Source organism: Sceloporus undulatus, chromosome 1 (assembly GCF_019175285.1).
Source record: "Sceloporus undulatus isolate JIND9_A2432 ecotype Alabama chromosome 1, SceUnd_v1.1, whole genome shotgun sequence".
Taxonomy (NCBI): domain Eukaryota; kingdom Metazoa; phylum Chordata; class Lepidosauria; order Squamata; family Phrynosomatidae; genus Sceloporus; species Sceloporus undulatus.
The window spans coordinates 308,180,520-308,193,512 of NC_056522.1; the positions used below are offsets into that span (position 1 = coordinate 308,180,520).

Below are 12,993 nucleotides of genomic sequence, written 5' to 3' on the forward strand. Positions count from 1 at the left end.
ACATACATAGCTGAAGCAAGATAAGCCGGGCTACTTTGCTGCATAGAAGTGGCTAGGATTTCTGTGTCAGTCTGGAGCAACATGGTTATCAATTCACTTCTTGACTGAAAGCAAGGTACTGGTAATGATAGTCAAAGCTCTAAACAGCTTGAGACCTTGATATGAGTATGTCTGTGTATCTCACTGAGAACTAAGATCTCTTGAAGAGTGTGTCCTTCATGTCCCACTAGTAGGAGCAATATGTTATTGGAGGACATGGGAGATGGCATTCCCAGCTTTATGGGATGCCTTCCCCTTGAAGGCCCGATTGGTGTCAATGTCAGTTTCTAAGCGTCTATTTTTTCTTTTAGATCAATGGTTTCAAATGTTTTAGCCTTTTCTACAGTTTTAACTTGGTAATCTATTTAATATACCTTTATCCTATTTAAATTATTGTATTGCTTTTATGTGGAACTGTTTTAAATTGCTTATATAGGCCTGTTACAGACTGCCAAAATAAAGCTGCTTCGGATCTCTTTGGAGGTATGCTGTTTAAATGATGCATGGGTCCTAAGAGTCCGGAAGTCGCACCAAAGCCACACTCCATTCCTAAGCACTGGAGTGCAGCTTTGATGCAGCTTCTGGATTCTTAGAATGCATGCATCATTTAAACAGCATATCTCCAAAGAGACCCGAAGCAGCTTTATTTTGGCAGTCTGTAACAGGCCATAGTTTTCATTGTATGCTGCTCTAAGAGGGCCAGATAGAAACACTTTAGAAATGAAAATAAAATAGATCTGGTCTCAGCCAGGCTCTGCATATTTCAATAAGAAAATTGAGTTCTTGCTTTCCAAGCAGTTGAATCAATACACCACTGCCATGATATTCCTTCATTTTCAGCATATTGCCTCCAAATGTATTCACATTGCATATTTACAGCAGTTAGATAGCACTTTAACTCCATCTTCCATGGTCCTGAGCTTTGTTGATTGTTGGAATACTTCAAATTTTCTGCTACAGAGTTTTAGTCCACTCCACTGAACTATAACACTAAAGCTCTCTGGCATAGAAACCTGAGTACTTCACCAAACTCTAGATTCCAGAATTCTATATTCTGGAGCTGTGGCTGGTGTTAATGTGCTATTATTATGCAGTACCGGTACATCCCTGATGCAAACCCAGCATAATGGAAAACATAGTTCTAACTAAAGCTTAGAAAGGGCCCATACAGACAGGCCAAAATAAAGCTGCTTCGGGTCACTTTGGAGGTATGCTGTTTAAATGATGCATACATCCTAAGAGGCCAGAAGCTGTGCCAAAGCTGTGGTCCAGTCCTTAGGACTGTGGTGTGGCTTTGGCACCGTTTCTGGCATCTTAGGACACATGCATCATTTAAATAGCATACCTTCAAAGTGTCTCGAAGCAGCTTTATTTTGACCTGTCTGTACAGGCCCAGTGATACTTTTAAAAATTAGTTAAATACAGTCTAAGCTTTGAAAAATTTAGGTTTTGGAATGACAGTTCCCATATCCCACAACCAGCATGACACTGGATTCTGCGAGTTGTCATCCAAAACATAATATTTCTAAACTCCAGCTGCAATTACATTTGCAACTTCTGCTTACAACTTAGTTGCCAATGTCAAAAAGCAACTCTACTGTCTCATTGTTTTAAAGTAACTAAAAGGCACACTTTTGGGTCTTTAAAAATATCCACTGGATTGCCACATTCTTCTGGGGTATGCCTCAACAAATAATGAGTTTACACGACCCTAGTAGATATAAAAAATTAGTATGCTAACATTGCTAAAGGAATAAAGTTATCCTTTGTTATGTCACAATCACAATGGTGCCTTATATACTTTTTTAAAAGGGGGATTAAGTGTAAGTACAAGTAGCTTCTTGTATGTAATTACTTACTTCTAAGGTTTGGTTCTGGTAGTTGGACTGTTTTTCTCTTCCTCTTCTAAACCTCCCTCACCCTGTTAATACCAAAATAAATGAAAAATAAGCTTGACTAAAAAGAATCTGAGAGAAATTGAGGCAATCAATGTCATGGCTCTATTACATTCTCCTAAACAACCATATAGCACATTTTGGAGGGGGAGAGAGTCTACACAGACGTCCAAATAACTGTTTAACAATTTTAAAAATTTAAACAAAATGTTCCAGAATCCCACAAAATGTTCTCTGTACAGTATGGGATTATTTTGCCATATGAGGTGTGGCATTTTAGGTCCAAGGAAATACTTTTTAAAAAATCTGGAAGTTATTTACAGTTGTTTCCTCTTTTAAAAAAAGATCTCTCCTGAGCCTAGAATGGTTCAGGGATGCATAAAAACATGTTGCCTATTGTGGACATGGGGACTATTGGGCACAAAATACTTTTTTTGGTGAAGAGGTGTGGTTGGTGATGTTCCCCAAGGTCTCCTTAGGGGCTTATGTGCCCCCCTAACCTCCCAGTTGCTCACTCTATTGTAATGCAATCTCCATCGGCCTTCACAGTTGCCCATGATGGCTTATGCTGATGGGAACTGCAGTCTAAAAACCTCTGGAGAGCCATGCATTGTCATCTCCTGGTTTAGGAAGACAAGGGAAATGCTCCTAGTGGGAAATTTCTTATTTGGTGAGAGGACAGGTTTAGGCAAATGACAAATTATTACTATCTCTTCACACTTGGAAATGTTACTCTGTTTCCAAATTAAGCTCTAGGTTTGAATCCTTGCTCAGCCATACGACTCAATAGATAATATTCTCTTGGCCTAAACAACCTCACAAGGTTGTTATAAAGGTAAAATGATATTGGAAATGTTACTTTGGGAGATTACAACTCTCAGCAATATCTGTGTTGGAAAGGAGATTCTGAGAGTTGTAGTCTCCAAAAGCAATTTTTCCGAGTTATGATTTCTAGCAGGAAAATTTAATTTTGCTCATAATGGGAGCCAGTGTGTTTTGTTTTGTTTTCCTTCCAAAGAAAAATGGAGTATTTGAAGGAATGGTGGAAATAACAACTATATTTAACATTAAAAAGCATGGAAGGCAATAAATCAAATGTAAAGTATAGTTGAAAAAAAATCAATTTAAACCTTTATCAGTACAATAAATAAAAAATACACATAGTAAAACATAATCTAAAAAACATAATGTAATACTAAATGTGTTCCTCCACAGAATAGAAAATCCCTCACCCACTCATCCACCCAGCCTAGAATAGGCTTCGCAGTACTATCCCACTACACTTGGAAATGTTACTCTTTCCATATTAAGCTCTAGGTTTTGTGGATAAATTTCACATGCATTTTTGTCCTACCAGTATATCTTAAGGGCTTGCCTAAGATGTTTTGTTGCCTACGGTGAGGATCATGATGGCACCTCCTCCCATTCCATGTATAAGAGCTAAATAGGCTGGAGTTAAATTTTATTTCAAACTGGTGATGGGAAAGGATTTCCCAGCACAGCTGAGGGCATGAAAGCAGCTTAGGTGGCTGGTGGCCCTTTTCTCCAGTAACTCACCACTACTCCTTGTCCTTCAACATCTGCTAGCTGAGGTAGCTAACCAGCTATGCCTAATGGCAGGACTGGACCTACATACCAGTGGCTCATGCACAGACACATGTCGTCTTTGATGTCAACATCTTTCTCAGCCGAATGGGTGAAGGAGAAACTTGAAAGTTGTTTTTGTGATGAAAAATCTCCAATGGCCATTCCACCCTGCAGGCCCTCTGTGTAACCAATAAGTGAAAAATGTATATGTGGACTAACCCTTGGGACTTTTTCATGGGAGGTCTAGGTATTATCTTGAAACCTAGCCTCCAATAACCAGGATGGTCACAGCTAGTCTTCTGCATTCCCAGATTCTCAGCTGATCTTCCTTGAGTGTCCCAGTTTTCCCCTCCTTTTTCCTGTCAGGGCTTGTCTACATTAATTATATAAAGGCGATGGACAACATGCACATTAAAATGTGGCTGGGCACTGGCTCTTGCATGAACTGCATGGGAAGGTAGCCACTTGCCATCACTGCTTTTTTTGCTGCAGCAGGTAAGATGGGGAATCAGGGCCAGAATACTCCAGGGCAGCCCAGAGTATTCTAGCAAATGTAGATGAGCTCAGTCTCCTGCTGCTTAGTACCATCACAGTCTACTGAAGTTGTAGCAGCTTTAAATACTTTGCATTCAGTACTCAGCAGGAAGGAACTTTAGCAAAGAAGAGGAAGTTCTAGCAAAGAGGAAGGGAGGGAATAGAATCCTGCTCTTCTCAGTAGGATTAGGTCAAAAGGTCAATGAAGAGGTGCTACACTCACTCTGAGGTTTGCTCTGTTTCAGTAGCCTGCATAACTCCAATTGCTTTTTCTGGTAAGCAAAAAGAAGAAACTCCACACACACACAGGGGATGTGGAGGACCAGCTATGAGGGATTTTCTTTGAAGAGATCCCTCTTTGAACTGCAACACACCAGAACTGAGTACTAGGCTCTCTTTCAATCACTCTCTCACACTGTCCCACAATTCTTCTCCCTTCATCCTCCATCTTGAGGGGGAGAGAGGCAGGCTAGCTCCAACTGTCTGCCTGGAAGAAGACAAGCCCTCCCTGCATCCTCCATCTTGAGGGGGAGAGAGGCAGGCTACTGTCTGCCTGGAAGAAGAAAAGCCCTCCCTTCACCCACCATCTTGAGGGAAGAGAGAGAGAGAGGCAGGCTAGGTCCACCAGGCTAGCCGAAGATAGAGTGCCATCCCTCCGCTCTATTCGCCTTGGTCAGGCCTCAGAGGGAGAGAAGACTGCTGGACCTGATCCCCCTCCCCCTTACCATTCCCTTCTCCTTTTGTGTTGTGTCTTTTAGATTGTAAGCCTGAGGGCAGGAACCATCTGTTATCCCTCTGTTGTAAACCACCCTCGGATTCCAGCGAGTTGGGCGGTATATAAATCCTATTATTCTCGCTTCTTAACAGGATCAATACTGCAGAGAAACATTCCTGATTTGCAAATACTATTTTTCCCCATTTGAGTTTTGTCTGTAGATATGTTTGTTTTGAGATGTGCATTTTCGGCTTAGTTTTGCTGATATTCTAATCTCCATCTCTTCCTTTTTGATTTACGTACTAATCCTGTGTGTGTGTGTGTGTGTGTGTGTGTATGCTTGGTCTACACAATGTCATAGGAGAGAAAGTGTATCTTGTAGAAATCCGCACTGAGGGGAATTCACAGGATATTTACTCTGAGAGAGTGTTCTTCTGCAGAGCAATACTGCATTCACATGAACAATATTAATCCATGAACAGTTAATATGAAATCTTTTAAAACATCGATCCATTGGGAGAGGAGGGAAAATATAAATAAACTAAATTATTTTATATTATTATAGGGCTTTATAGGTCAGAACCAGAACTTTGAAATGTGCTCAGAAATGTAATGGTAGCCCTTGGCAGCCTTTGAGAGTGATTCATAGAATCATAGAGTTGGAAGAGACCACAAGGGCCATCCAATCCAACCCCCTGCCATGCAGGAAATCCAAATCAAAGCATTCCCGACAGATGGCCATCTAGCCTCTGCTTAAAGACCTCCAAGGAAGGAGACTCCACTACACTCTGAGGAAAGAGGGTGTTCCACTCTCTAACAGCCCTGACTGTCAGGAAGTTCCTCCTAATGTTGAGGTGGAATCTCTTTTCCTGGAGCTTGCATCCATTGTTCCGGGTCCTGTTCTCTGGAGCAGCAGAAAACAAACTTGCTCCCTCCTCCATATGACATCCTTTCAAATATTTAAACAGGGCTATCATATCACCTCTTAACCTTCTCTTCTCCAGGCTAAACATCCCCAGCTCCCTGAGTCGTTCCTCATAGGGCATGGATTGAACATGGAAATTGTCTGTTTTGTGTAACCAGGCAACATATAGTACTGGATGTATTACTTAAGGATTCTGTCCAATTTGCTGAAGCAAAAGTTGGGAATTGTGGAGTGTATGGAAGCGTATTCTTCCCCTTCCCCTTCAAAATCTACTGCTGGCCACATTGCTACCACTAAAAATCAGCCAGGGCCACCAGTTCTGCAAAAATCCCAGCAGAAATTGTAGCATTTTTATGCAGTGCAGTAGAATGCCAGAATACCCTGAGAGCTCACCCAGTGTATAGAATAGATTGTTTCCCTCTCTTCTAGAAGGAAGAAATGATATGACACATGGTTTGGCAGAGGCAAATAGGGTATTAAGTGAGATCCACAAAAATTACTTGGAAGGCTAAAAGCATTATACCTACTGTGTACTTAAAAATGGGAAACAAGATTACAACCAAAGGCACTAAAGTTGTTAAAGATGTTATGATTTTATGTTTCATAATAAAAATAAAAATAAAAAAACCAAAGGCACTAAAGTTGCAAGCCTGAGCACACTTAAAACATATAAGCCTAGGTTAACACAGTGGGACTTGCTTATACATAGCACTATAATGTAAAAATAGGAATCTGAGTGAACAGAAACAATCTGTAGACAAGTCACTCCTGCTTTTTCTGTCCCTCCAGATTTTTTTCTTTTATTTCTTACCCTGACATTTTCCTGACCAAACTCATTTCCTTTCCCTCATCATGTCATTCACCTCTTTTCTTGTGTCTCCTGCCCCTGTTTACTTCTGTCTGGTCCTCTTGTAACTTCGCCCATCTGCCTTAGCAAAACAGCCCTAGAGAAACTGCGGGTCTGGCACAATGGTGTTTTGAAAAGGTTCATGGGCATGACAACCAATAATAAACACAGATGCCAATTGGATTTGCTCTTTCCCATTCTTCTGGAGATCTCAACAGATGGTCTCACAGATACTTTTTGACCAGCAATCCAGCACAAACTCAATTTCTGTCCTTGTCCCTCTTCCCTCTCCATTTTTGATTTACAGATTGTTTTGCTCTAAGTCTTGTCATCACGATTCTGACCTTGGCACTCCTACAAGATAAGGCCCAGCTGTGTGTCTGTGTTCTCTTTTCCAGACCTCTTCTGGCCTTATGTTTGAACACGGCACAAACAGATCTACATATCAGAATTGGCAAGGGACCCAAAACTACCATTAATGTCAAGACATTTTTCCAGGGAGAGGATGTCAGAACCTGAAATTGAACCAAAACTCAGATGATAGTTCAGAGACTAGACCCCAAATGTTTATTATCCCAAGAAGTTCAGCTTATTTAAAACAACAAGAACACCCAATGACTTTCTTACAATAGGAAATCTATGTCCCCTTGCCCTGGGGCCACTATTAATTTGACGTTCACCAATAGATCCAGGGTCTGGGATGATTTGGACTAAATTAAATTCATAAGAGTGGATCTCTCATGCCTTTTGTCAAAACCTTCCTATTTCTATAGTCTGAGTTTTCATTTTAGTTTTCTCTTTTGTTGTCCTAGTATAAGTATTTGAGTTTCACATTTTAAAATTTTAAAATGATTTTCAAATTTCAAAATCTTTGATTTTTGTATTCTTCCTTCTTTCCTTTCCTTCCTATGTCAAAATAATTTATCTTCCTTTCTTCTTCTTGAGGAACACAACTGTGATATCCAAAAGCAAAAAACTACTTTTTAGATTAAGATGAATGTAACCATTTTTAAAGTTGGTATCATACAATTTCTTTTAAAATCATTATTGCAAGAAAGCAGTTTATTCATGTGTCTTGTTTAATTTTATTGGGGACAAAGTACATCCAAGAGAGCTAGCATGGTGTAGTGGTTTGAATGTTGGGTTAAGACTCTAGAGATCAGGGTTTGGATCCTCAGTCAGCCATGAAAACCTATTGGGAAGTCACACTGTCTCAGCCTCAGAGGAGGGCAATGGCCAACTTCTTTTGAACAAATTATGGCAAGAAAACTCAATGATGGGCCTGCCTTAGCATTGCCACAAGTCAGAAATGATTTGTCGGTGAACAGCAATAAAAAACTTTTATTTGGCTATAGGTTTGAATATTGGACTAGGATTCTAGGAGATCAGGGTTCAAATCCTCACTCAGCCATGGAAACTCATTGGGTGACAGACATCTTTTTAAGAAATATTACCAAGAAAACCCAAGGAAAGGACAAAGACATAAGACAAAATTGACTTGAGGACACACACACCATAGAGACTATATACATATATAACTTTGAACTTTGTATTCAAAGTTAAAGTACCTCTATAACTTTAAAAATGTAATTTATACAACAAAAGCAAACATGAACAAAGGCTGTAACAAAAGCAAACACAAATTGAGACTGTAAAATCAATTTATGATGATACATAGGGAGTGCACAAAGCCCATTAGATGTTAATATACAAAACAGAGTTCATACTGTGAATAATGAGCAGTTTCCTTTAACGTAACAAGGAGTTTTGTGTACTAATAATTTCTGAGTCTCTATCAGTTTCTTCCACTGGCTTAAGAGCCTACAGTGGAAAAACAATATTTAGCATACTTAGGCATTGCTCATATTATCAGAAGAAGATGTCCCCAGACTTAGAGAGGGTGGAAACATCGATGCAATAGTGCTAATATGTTTTGTTTTGTACAAAAATGCTCATTCCTGCATCCCTTGTAACCAAGAAGGCATTACTTTGGCTTCCAAAACAAAAATGTTAAAATATAAGATTATGGGAATTTTTGGTTTTCTTTTCTTGTTTTGTAAGACATTTTAGCCTTCTCTGTCAGTGCTACAACAAACTACAGCTCCCATAATTCCATAGCACTGAGCTATGGCCGTTAAAGTGGTGGCAAACTGGATTTTCTACAGTGCGGAAGCAAGCACGAACTCACTGGTGATGGTGGGGGAGGAGGAAGAGGTGGAAGAAAAAACTGGCACACAATTTATGTTTTAAAATAAAAAGGCATAAGGGAATCCAGTAACACATTTGAGATAAATTGATTTATGCTGGTGTAAGCTTTCATGGACTCCAGTCTGCTTGACCAGATGCTAGAATAAACCAGCTAAAGCACTTATTAAGTGCAAGTATGTATATGTGTGTGCCTCTGATGGTAGCCAGTGTGCTTCTCAGGCTATCTGCACTCCAACATCTTTGTGTTGCTTGAGTATGTAGAGCCCATTGACAATCTGGAAGCAGATCTACAGAGCAGTTCTGCCCACCTACTTTAGACCCTTTCAGAGCTCAGGGTGCTTTTTAGCCCAGATCTCAAAAACAGAGAAAGAGAAAGGCATTTGTATGGAATGCGAGAAGCAAATTTCAAAATTTCACACATGAACCTGTGTGTGGGCACACACACACCTACACACCAGCATACATATATATGTAAAAGATTTAACAACATATTTGTCTGACATCTACTTTTTTTTAACTACTGTATGTCACTTTGAGACCCAAAGTGGGGAAAACATAGGATATTAATATTATTATTATAATCAGCACCACCACCACTAAACATTATACTTTGCAAAGATTTGCAAGGTATTCCCACTGAGGTAATGTTCCAAGAGATCAATTAACTAGAAAAACACAAAGAAAAATGGTTTTATAGAAAAGAAAACCAAAAATGCACACTGTTCCAAGAATGCATGCATGGTTATTGTGCTGTTACTTTAATCAAGGAAAATGTCATTTTTCTGGCATGTTAACAAATAGGTAGACATTAGACCAAGAGGTACGATGGAAATACATTCTATATACATTTATTTATTTATTTATTTTCTGGATACTCCAGAAAAGACGGGGGATTCTTGTAGATCTCATCCAAAATGTAATTTCCCTAATCTTAGGGGTGGGGGAAAGCAGCTCTCCAGAACTGGATGAAGAGCCTCTTTGTGGGATGTGTGTTTTTTTGCCCAAAATGTGTGCCAGTGATAGGCAGGGTATGTCTGAACTGCAGCTCCCAGCATTACTCACCACTAACTATGCTGGCTAGAGCTGATGAGAATTGGAGTTTGACAACAGGTGAAGTGCCTGTGCTTTGCCCACAGCTGGTATACTGAAAATGTATACAAGAGGTCCCATTTGCAGGCTTAATAAAATAGGCTTTCTCTGACTGGGAAAAACAAGGGCAGCAAGTAAAAACAGGCTAAGTGGAAGCATCTGCCCAACAAGAATAATCACCAGGGGGAGAAAAAAGGACAAACACTAATAAGTCTGTAGGAGAAACATGTAGATATGGGAATGACATGAATTAGATAAACCAATTAATTTTTCTAAACCATATGAATATAATCTCCTCCCAGAGGAGATCAGCTTCTGATCTGTGCTTATTAAATCAGGACCTTTAGAGAAACAGAGCTTGGGAAGAAGGAGGATGGAGTGGGGGCTGTCTCCGTCCAGACAGAAAAATGGTTTGATGTGATCATTTATTTCCTTTTTGATGCAGAAAAAAAAAGCCCAGATGCCCTGGTAGAGATCCAAGGGAAGACATGAGAGCCAGTATTTAAACTTGCAGTTTCTACCCCCATCTCTTGCCCCAACCCAGGTCATAGCTACACCTCTTTCTTCCAAGAAAATAGGGCAGAGTTCTTCTGAAAACTTGAATTCTGAAGAAACTAAGTTTTGCTATCATAAACTGGATAGAATGCACAGTGGTAACCATAAACCTAAACAAAAAAGTCACATTATTGCTCTGTTGTGCAATGGGACAACATTTGAGACACCTTGGTAGACAATCAGGACCCCACTGTGCCATGAGACCCATCAATTTGGGACAGATGTAGTGAGTACTAAATTGTAATGCTCCTTTTACAAATGGGAATCGGGTGTACCCACGCTTCACATCTGAGATGCCTCTTTTGATGAAGATTTAACCATCGTGCACCAGGATGGGACCCTGAGTCACAAATTTTTCAGTGCATCCATGTAGAAATAATAACATAGATATTCTGTAGCATTGCCATGTGGACTGGTGTAAACAATTCCCCTCAGATTTTAGCCAACTGCCATGTACTGTTGTCTGTTGGTTTGATATATAACCCAAAACAGTTGCGACAAACCATATCCCAACAAGTCTATTGATTTTTGCCACTGAGATTCTTCTTCTCAAAGTCAATATTAACATATTGAGACTAAAAAAGAAACAAGAAAAAAAGGACCAAACCCTCCCATTGTGCCAGAAACCAGATCAAACCTGCTAGCATGAGGTTCAAGACAGATTAAAGAAAATATTTCTTCACATGTAATAGGGAAATTACCACTATCTTGATTTAAATATTTTGTTTCTATTTTGGATGTTTTACATGGGGTGTATGTGTGTGAAAATTGAGATTTTATTGTTTGTTTGTTTTTAGTGGGGGTTGCATTTCTTTTTATAAACCACCCCAATGGCACTGCCAGTTGGGGAGTATATAAATTCTGGGCAAGATTCTGCATCAGGGGCTATGATCTGTAACTTTATAATGATGTAGCTATGTCTGACATGTTACACAACCCTTCTAGTGATTTACGATGACATTTATTGTGATAGTCTATCCAGTATCTCGTTGCAAAATGGGAGGATATGTTGTGCAATGTGGCAGCATGTGAGACACCTTGGTAGACAACCAGGCCCCCATTGTGCCATGGGACCCATAGTGTGATGATGCCCATTGTGCCATAGGACATATTGCACAACAGAGCCAATGGCTGTATGGTGGTTCCATTTTTACAGTAATCCCAGAGACATTGCTACATCTCTGCTCCCCTCTTGAAAAGAGGACATTGTACAACACTGTGGTCCAATCTTACATGATTGCAACTCTATGAGTCTTAAATGGACCACAGGCTGAAAATGAGTCAGCAATGTGGTGCGGCAGCTAAGAAAGCTAATGAAATTCTAGGCTGCATCAATAGGAGTATTGTGTCTAGACTGAGGGAAGATCTATTCTGCTTTTGTCAGATCTCACCTGCAATATTGTGCCCAGTTCTGGTCACCACAATTCAAAAAGGATGATGACAAGCTGGAGTGTGCCCAGAGGAGGACAACCAAAGTGGTGAAAGGTCTGGAAATCATGCCCCTACGAGGAGTGGCTTAGGGGCATGGGTGTGTTTAGGGAGGAGAAGAGAATGTTAAGGGGTGACAGGCCAGCCATGTTTAAATATTTGAAAGGATGTCATACTGAAAATGGAGCAAACTTGTTTTCTGCTGCTCCAGAGACTAGGACATGGAGTAATGGATTCAGTCTACAAGAAAAGAAATTCACTTCAACATTAGGAAGAACTTCTTGTTGGTAAGAGCTGTTTGACAGAGGAACATGTTTTCTTGGTGAGTGGTGGAGTTTTCTTCTTTGGAGGTTTTTAAACAGAGGCAGGATGGCCATCTGTCAGGATTTCTCTGTTTGGTACTCCTGCATGGCAGGGGGTTAGACTGGATGGTCCTTGTTGTTTCTTCCAACTCTATGATTTTACTATTTTAAATCACTTTATGGTAATGTAACTACTTAACACGTTGTCGGCCAATCTAAATAAATAAATATTATTACATGGGGATAAAAATAGAAACATACAGCACAAAATGGTATGAAACAGAAAAAAATCAGACATCATATGAATATGTTTTTGTTCCTCTAAACATTACCTATACATGAATCAAAAGCATGGTGAATTTTGAAATAGCTCCTCAAATTTCCAGAACCAACAACCATGTTTGGCTGAATTCTAGTTTCCCTAGAGACCATCCACATTTTATAGCAAACAAATACTGCTTCTCCTGATGTGTGTAATTCATATAACTGCTATGCCTATGGATAACTGGTTATTATTCCCTACTCAGACTGTACCAGGCATATGGCAAATGGTTTTGTTTGAATAATTTGTCACAAGCCCAACCTGCAATTTTCACACCACTGTTCAATCCATATTTAAAAGAGTTATGGCTCTCTGTAAATGTGTTGTTCATGCTCATGATTAGCTGTTCAGACAATCAATTCACTCTAAGCATGATGGCAGGAGAGGAAAAAAGTAACCACTCATATACATCATACTTAAGCTCGATCATGTGGTTAATTTAGAGATTCATAAAAATACAAGAAAAGAAATAGCGTATTACTTGGAGCAGACTTCTGTCAGTCATTCTCTGCTTTATCTTCTACACCACTGCACCCCAAACTATCTG

The 12,993-nt window shown here is 39.7% G+C and overlaps 1 protein-coding gene across 2 annotated transcripts in view; it reads right to left on the reverse strand.

Moving 5' to 3' along the window:
• The window catches only part of CHRM4 (cholinergic receptor muscarinic 4), an 80,288-nt gene that overhangs the window by 9,822 nt on the left and 57,473 nt on the right, over window positions 1-12,993 (reverse strand). The window contains exon 2 of one of the 2 annotated variants that reach the window (XM_042445223.1): window positions 1,899-1,960. The exons of the other annotated variant lie outside the window; for it this stretch is intronic. The gene's annotated coding sequence lies outside the window, so the exon portion shown is untranslated. The remainder of the gene's footprint in view (window positions 1-1,898; window positions 1,961-12,993) is intronic. 2 annotated transcript variants of the gene reach the window in all.